Here is a 7,723-nt window from a genome sequence, read left to right as displayed (position 1 = left end):
CCTGGGGGTTACAAGAAATAATGGCCATAAGCTAGCAGAGAGCAGATTTAGACTGGACATTAGGAAGAACTTCTTCACAGTTCGAGTGGCCAAGGTCTGGAACGGGCTCCCAAGGGAGGTGGTGCTCTCCCCTACCCTGGGGGTCTTCCAGAGGAGGTTAGATAGGCATCTGGCTGGGGTCATCTGAACCCAGCACACTTTCCTGCCTATGCAGGGGGTCAGACTCGATGATCTATTGAGGTCCCTTCCGACCCTAACATCTATGAATCTATGAATTACCAGCTACCTGTTGATTCTGCCTTTGTCTGGTGTGCCACAGTGTGGAGGTAGCCATCATGTGTTCTGCTAGCTAATGCTGAGGTGTCTGTGAGGGGGGCAATGCCTGCTTAGCAGACAGTGGGGAGGGGAGTGGGGAGCAGAAGCCAGGCAGACACCTGCAGTCTCTTCAGCCAGGGAGCAGAAGGGAGGAGCCAGCCCTGCTGTGGAGCAGAGAGCCTTGCCCAGCCCAGAGAGCATGCTGGGATGCTGGGGGTGTCTGGTTTAACTTAAACCAGCAAGGGGTCTGGGACAGACATTGCATAAACCGGTTTGAGCCAAATCAGTTAAGTCTGATACTACATTCAACCAGGCTTATCTCAAACTGGTTTCAGACATTCTGAAACTGGTTTATGTTCACTGAACATCTGTTCTGTTACAGGTTTAAACCAATTTCTGATCACTTAAACTAGTTTATGTGTAATGCTTGTCCCTAGCCCTAGAGAGGCTGCAAGCAGCATCCTGCTGTGCTCTTTACCCCTGCTCTCCAATGTTTCGCACTCCCCTCAGTTCTGCTCCCTCTCACCCTCTTGGCAGTTGACATCATCTCTTTCCAAAGTGCTAAAATTGCTAGTTGCACCTCTGACCCATAATACTTCCTCAAAGATCTTTGAACTAACTAGATAATTGGAGCTCAAGTACACTCCACTGAAACATTCTGTGAGCTTTGTTTATGCTTTGAAACACCAGAAGCTGGGGTGCAGACAGCTTGTTTGCTGGGGAAGTGGCAGATCATCTAAGGAGCGAAAGCAGCCTGGGAACTGAAAAAGAATGGGCCTGCACTGGATAGTTGCAGTAAGATTAAAGCAAACACTTCACTTATGTTAATTCTTTAGCCCCTTTCTCCCCTTGGACTTGGGTTTTGTTTATCCAACAGAAGAGGAGTCTGTTCTCGTACTCTTTTAAAAGTGCAAATATCTTTTGGTAACTGGGTGTCTCTTGTGCTTACAAGAACTGTTTGGTTGTGTCTGTGCTGCATCTTCTCTGCTCTTGTAAGCGTGGGTGAGCTGCATTGGCCTGCCTATACTTAATTTACATGTTTGGCCATATTTGTATTGTGAGATCTGGAAAAATCTGGACAGCTGGACTAGAGGGTTGTAGAAGGGGTTCATGATGCCCTTTCTATTTATACCTCCACTAACACCCAGGATCTTAGGATTCAATAATTTGATAGCCCTTTTCAGGTGGTTAAAATTACTGTATTCCACATTTTTAGGAGTTCCTTCCTTGGCAACTGTGAAGGTAGGGATGCTAGTCTCTTTATTGACCAGAGAGAGATGGTTGTGGCTAGATCTGCAGAGTGAGTAAAAAACCCAAACCAAAAAAACCATTCCCTCCCCCCCAAAGGCCTGCCCCCCAACTCACTTCTTTGATAATTAACACCTTTTTCAGCTTCATGAGCATGACAAAGTTAACAGTAGGATAGCATTAAACCATGCATCTATTACTGTTTCTATAGGCAAGTGAGTTGTCATATTCAACTACCAAGCTGAGTCCTGGCAAGACCCAGTAATACAGTTAGGTGCCACCATCAACAATTGTGGAGATGACAGATAGTTTAGTTTAGAAGGGAGCAGTTGCTTTGCCCAGGAAAATTTAGATTAGATGTGGACTTTGCTTTTAAATGAGGCCCAGTTTTTACTTAGTGATGAATATTTCCTTAGCACAAGTGAAAACTTTACACATTTTAGCTCAAACTGTACTCTAGTAAGCCTCCCACATTTATACCCATCTTTTTGGCAGTCATCCCAAAATATGTTTGGGTTGAGGCATTACACATTACATTTGGTGAGGCTTTAGCATTCCCTCTTGCTCACATCAATCCTTATTTCTGTTTGCTCTTGTAATTTACAGTTAATGAAAATTCTAAGTTTACCTTTGTTTTTGTTGGCATCTGTACAAGAGAACCCTTCAGCCCTTTCAGCCTTCCATCCAAATGGAAATCAGAATCAGGGAAGGCAAAAATCTAACAGAATAGTTCCGCTTCAGAAGCAGCCCTAGCATTTTTATCAGTTTTGCAGTCATTGCAGACGGACAAGGAGAGAGCCTTGCTGCTGGCTTGACCTATGGTCACTGAGGTGAATACATTTATGAAGAATCCTGGGTGGGCATTAGCCCCTCATTAATCATTGCGTTAAAGAGCCAAATTCTCAGATCCTCATATGGTTTCTGCTTGGTCTTTTACCCGAGCAAAATTTCTGTTGATATTGACAGGAATTTGCCTGAGTAGGAACATCAAAACGTGGCTCATCACAAACTTATAGAGATGACCTTAACACAACTGTAGGCAAAGTTGACAAAATAAACTGCACTGGCTTCATTGCAGTCTATTCCTGTTTAAATAAAAAAAAAAATGTTTACCCCATATATTTCCAGTTCTAAAAGAAATCTGTCAGTCTACTAGCTACCACCCATACCCAGGGACTGTGTGTACATTTAATAGATTAGGCTGTTAAACAGGTGGCTGTGCAGGTACAGCATGTATAATGTGTGTCTGTGTGTGCGTTTACACAAATATATAGGGTATACATACACAGTCCATAGTACATGCACACACACCCCTTTAACATGCTAAAATGAAAAATATGGAGCAATAACAATTCCTATGCATCTACTCACTGCCTCTTCTTTTTTAAAACCACAGCTTTAAAATGCTTTCTTATTTATTTTGTGCCCTTATTTTCAAGGGATAGGTTTTTTTAAAATGTAAAACATCCTTCCTCGGGTAATAACATAAACAAATATTTTTTAAATTAAACCAGAAAGAAATGATGTATAGTTGTACATTTCTGGAAAAATAACCAAGTCTTCACAATGGCAAGCCTGCCCAACCCTTCATATATCATCATGAGCACACTGACATAATACAAACCATTTGTTCTTATGTCATGAAAACATAGCTTTATCTGTACTGATTCTGATCGCATTTTAAAACTTCATTTGGTGCTTTTGGTTCATCTTGCATAGACATTGCAGATGCTGTATTGTCAGATGTATTGGCGGACAAGGCATGGAGAAACACACTGTTTGCACCTGTTTAAAATCTCCAATGCTTTGTGTGGTTCCTGGGCAACAGGCAGGAATCCTGAAAAGCTAGGCTGCACTTGCTCAATTGTTGCTGGCAGCTGTGACTTTGAGAGAGCACATAGCAGCTCGTTAGCAGGTTGCTTGTGTTATGTGACATACACTGAGCATGGCAAACTCTTAGCTGATCTATCTTTCTTCATTTGCTGCCTACGATCAAGGCTGAGTTGCCTGGGGTTGCAGACTCAGCCAGGGGAAGAATTAGAGAGCTCTAAGGTGAGTTTGTCATTGGTAAGGGGCAGGGAGGTGAGGTGAGGAAGTGTGAATCAGTGCTTTCTGACAGCAGCACAGACTACACCACACGTCTTTTCCTCTATATTCCATGTTCTTTTCAGGGCTTATCTCCAGGGGTGCCAGGTGGAGCTTGTGGACTTATATCTTTAGAGTAATATGGATTTGTGTGTGTGTGTCCCTGTGTGTGTGTCTCAGGATGTGAGTCTTATAGGGTTTTTTTTATTTGTGTTGTGGATTCTGATTTATTGGGCTTTGGCAGTCCTTCTCATTTATCTATTGGGTATCAGAATTCATCCTGCCTTAGCTGTGTCTTTGGATCTGATGCAATGAGACAGTCCAAATTTGCCAGTCAGGGAGTGCTATTTCATCTTTCTGTCTGCTCAGCTTCTGCTAATGTATCTAGCATTAAACATCACTTTGCTTCTCTTTTCGAAGTCAGTACTTTGTTTGTGGATTTAAAATCTCCAAAGAGCAGAATATTGCTATGACCTGCTGAAATCCTATCACCAGGGAGTAACAGGCCTGGTATTTCTCTGAGATCCTTTTAAACACTACTCATACTTACCTAACCCTGGTTCAGTCCAGAAGGAGTGTTTTGTAGGCCAGTCTCTTGTTTCTGCTTGTATCAGAAACTTTTTTTTCCTGAAGGTTCTAAAAAAACCCAACAAAACGTTTACAGTGGAACTGACAACAGTTACTAAATCTTCCAACTAATTTACCAGCCAAGATCAAGAAAAAGTAGACATGTTTGCCTTGCTTGCAGAGAAAAATGGAGAGGTTTCAATTTTTTGCACCAAAAGCATTGAGATGCTTAGGTGAAAAGTGCTATAGAAATGCAAAATGTTAGATTCATAGATTGTAAGGCCAGAAGGGACCTTGGAAGGTCATTGAATCCACCCCCCTGCACCAAGCAGGAAAGACAACGGGGGGTCAGGTGACCCCAGCAAGGTGACTGTTTAGTCTCCTCTTGAAGATAATAGTATAATATAGTTAGTATAACCTCTCAGTTCTTTGGGGCCTCAAGTCCTGTGGGGCTTGCATAAATTTAAAGAACCAGTCTACTGCTACTGCTTTAATATCTTAAAAATTTAGTTTGGATTTAGTCATTGTTGTCAAGTCCTTTCCGAGTTCATTAGCTACCTCATTTTCAATTGGTCAGGAGGGAAAGGCAGGTCATTAATGAGTGTCTGATAGCATTTCCTTGAGATCTATGTGACTTGGTTTTTTTACATAAATCACATGGCTTGATATTCTGGCCCCATAGAAGTCATAGGTAGCACTTCCACTGATCTAAATGAAACCAAGATTTCAGTGTCATTGTCTTAAGTTTGGAATAATAAATATATAATCCAGCTTTTTCAAGTAATGCATGTGATTCCTTTTGGTTACTCAGTTGGTTAGCCTTTGATCTGGTATGCCACTCATGTTGGTGCCTTTCTCAACTTCCATGAAGTAGCTACACGAATACTAGCCTCATGTGGGTACTGAAAACACCGGGAGTTCACAAATTCCTTTTGATCCTACTCCACGGACTTTGAGGTCACAAAAGTAAGATATTTGTAGGACATGTTCTGCTAGTTTAGGACTTGTTCTAAGATGGTAATAATAGCTGTGCTTCGCTACACACAGAAGTCTTGGACTGAATGTTTACAAAACACCCAGTAATAGGTACTGCATTTTTATGTACTGATTACTTTATGCAGAAAGGCTAGAACACCAAAGCCTCCCACTCGCAATAGAAAAAAATGGCATGAAAATATTACGTGTTTGGTTTAAATTCTTATAATCAAGGACAGCAAGGCTAAAGTTAACATTTTCATTCTGTTTTTAATCATTGTGTAGTCTCAAGAATTTCAGGCCATGTAGTGCTGAAGGTAGTGTTGAAGTGAGAAAGATCTGAACTAATATATCTAGGTACAAAAGGGTGAGCTGAATATAGTGGTATCAATCTCTAGCCAAGGTGCATTTGGCAAGTCTCTGTCCCCTTGGATCTTGTTACTTTAGACTCCCCTAATTCACTCTGTACATTCTTCTTCCCACTCAAACATTCCCAGCTGCTGATGGCCTGAGAGGCAAAATGCCCCGTTTCACTACAGCATACTTGCCATGGGATTGTCCACTCTGTTCACCCTATATTGTTATGCCGCCAGGCAGATCCTTCACTATTCCCATGAATAAAATGTTGGCATAAAGAACTAGTGGGAGTTTTGTTGCACAAGAATAACACGGATTATTCAGAAATATCAGTGAATCTCCTGTCCCCAATATCTCTGGTCAGAATTCAGTGTTGCCAGATGTGCTTCGCACACATGAACTTGATCACTTTCAAGTAGTGACAGTATCTGTGGAGGAAGCCAAAGGATGCCAGTGGTAACATGCTGAGTCCATTCTGCATGCTGCTTTCAAAATTTTCTTCTTAGATACACTGATAACTTTTCCAGGGATCTGAGTGTGGGCAGAACCCATTTCTTCATTCTAGGATTAGTGGTGGTTTTGTCTTCCAGTCTGAAGCCTCTGTCTGTCTGTAATGTGGAATGCAACGTCTCTTCAGGGACCAGCGGTCATTCTTCTCTTTAATGGAGCCAGTGGAGCTGATAGTTTGATGTTTCTTGTTAAACCTCCACGCTAGAGTGAATGGATGAGCTCAGAGATGGTCTGCTGCAGCATTTAGGTGCATAATAGAGAATTAGCTACTTCTTTGACTGGCAGTTTTTGTAGTAAGGTGTCAATGTCTGGGTGAAAACAAAATCATGGTGGAATGAAGGAGGTATGGGAAATTTGCAAAACAAAAATATGAAGTGAGCTCTTCTCATGGAAGTCCTGAAATTAAATTCATGTCCAACTACAGTTTGCTTGACTTTTTATTTTTAGATTATAGCTGAACACATTTTAAGAAATGTGTAGTCCTCTATTTCCAGCATCTGGAAGGGAAAGTAGCAGGTATTTTTTTCACCTCTGGAAGTTCTTAACTCTTTTGTAAAATAGACACAGCACTGGAGAGCTGATGCTTAGCTTTTCATTGCCTGTGGTTGTCTGGCACCTGTAAAATCTTTTTTCATGTCTGTCAAAATGTCTTTAGACCATAGTACTGTACAATAAGACTGCCTTCAAGCAACACAGTATCCAAGCGTACAGTATTTGAGCACTTGAACTGATCTAGTACAGAAGTTTCTTTGAATACCAGGATAAAGGTAGGTTGTGTTTCTCAGGGTGTGCTATGTGTAGAGATTTTCTAGTAAAAGGCTATGTGTAGAGACCAGTTTCCTGGGAACACTGAGGTGGATGCATAGAACTGGCATGTGACTGTTCAGTGAACATTATTAGTGGGGTAGCTTGGTAGGATAGCTCACATAACTGGAGTACAGTCATGGATGGGTGTAAAATCTTCAGGAAGGACAGGCAGGGGAGAAGAGAGGAGGAGTTGCTCTTTATGTAAAAGAGCAGCTGTATGATTGCTCAGAGCTCCAGTATGAAACTGGAGATAGGTCTGTTGAAAGTCTCTGGGTTAGGGTCAGAGGGCTGAGCAACAGGTGTGATGTCATGGTGGGTGTCTGCTGTAGACCACCAGACCAGGAAGACAAGGTGGATGAGGCTTTCTTCACACAGCTAGTAGAAGGATCACAGACCCTGGTTCTCATGGGGGACTTCAGTCACCTTGACATTTGCTGGGAGGGCAAATACAGCAGTGTGCAGGCAATCCAGGATGATTTTTGGAGAGTGGACAACTCTCCAAAAACTTATGGGGAGTTGACAACTTTTGGAGAATGGACAATTTTTGGAGAGTGGACAACTTCCTGGTACAAGTGTTGGGAAGGTCCATGTTTTCTTGATCTGCTGCTCACAAACAAGGAAGAATTGGTGGGGAACGTAGTAGTGGATGGCAACTTGGGCGGCAACAACAATGAAATAGTTGAGTTCATGGTCCTGAAGAAAGGAAGGAAGGAAAGCAGCAGAATAAGGACCCTAGACTTCAAAAAGCAGACTTGAGTTCATTCAGGGAACCAGTGGGCAGGATCCCTTGGGAGACCAGTCTGAAGGGGAAAAGGAGTCCAGGAGAGCTGGTTCTACTTTAAAGAAACCTTACTAAAGG

General features: G+C 42.2%; 1 protein-coding gene across 35 annotated transcripts in view; it reads left to right on the top strand.

The window, feature by feature from the left end:
- ZBTB20 (zinc finger and BTB domain containing 20) overlaps nt 1-7,723 on the top strand; it is a 621,054-nt gene that overhangs the window by 119,331 nt on the left and 494,000 nt on the right. Inside the window, exon 1 of one of the 35 annotated variants that reach the window (XM_025199649.1) lies at nt 3,426-3,615. The exons of the other annotated variants lie outside the window; for them this stretch is intronic. The gene's annotated coding sequence lies outside the window, so the exon portion shown is untranslated. Of the gene's footprint in view, nt 1-3,425; nt 3,616-7,723 lie in introns of those variants that run through there. 35 annotated transcript variants of the gene reach the window in all.

The sequence above is a fragment of the Alligator sinensis genome, unplaced genomic scaffold (assembly GCF_000455745.1).
Source record: "Alligator sinensis unplaced genomic scaffold, ASM45574v1 scaffold343_1, whole genome shotgun sequence".
In the NCBI taxonomy this organism is placed as follows: domain Eukaryota; kingdom Metazoa; phylum Chordata; order Crocodylia; family Alligatoridae; genus Alligator; species Alligator sinensis.
This window is presented reverse-complemented; position numbering and strand designations above follow the sequence as displayed.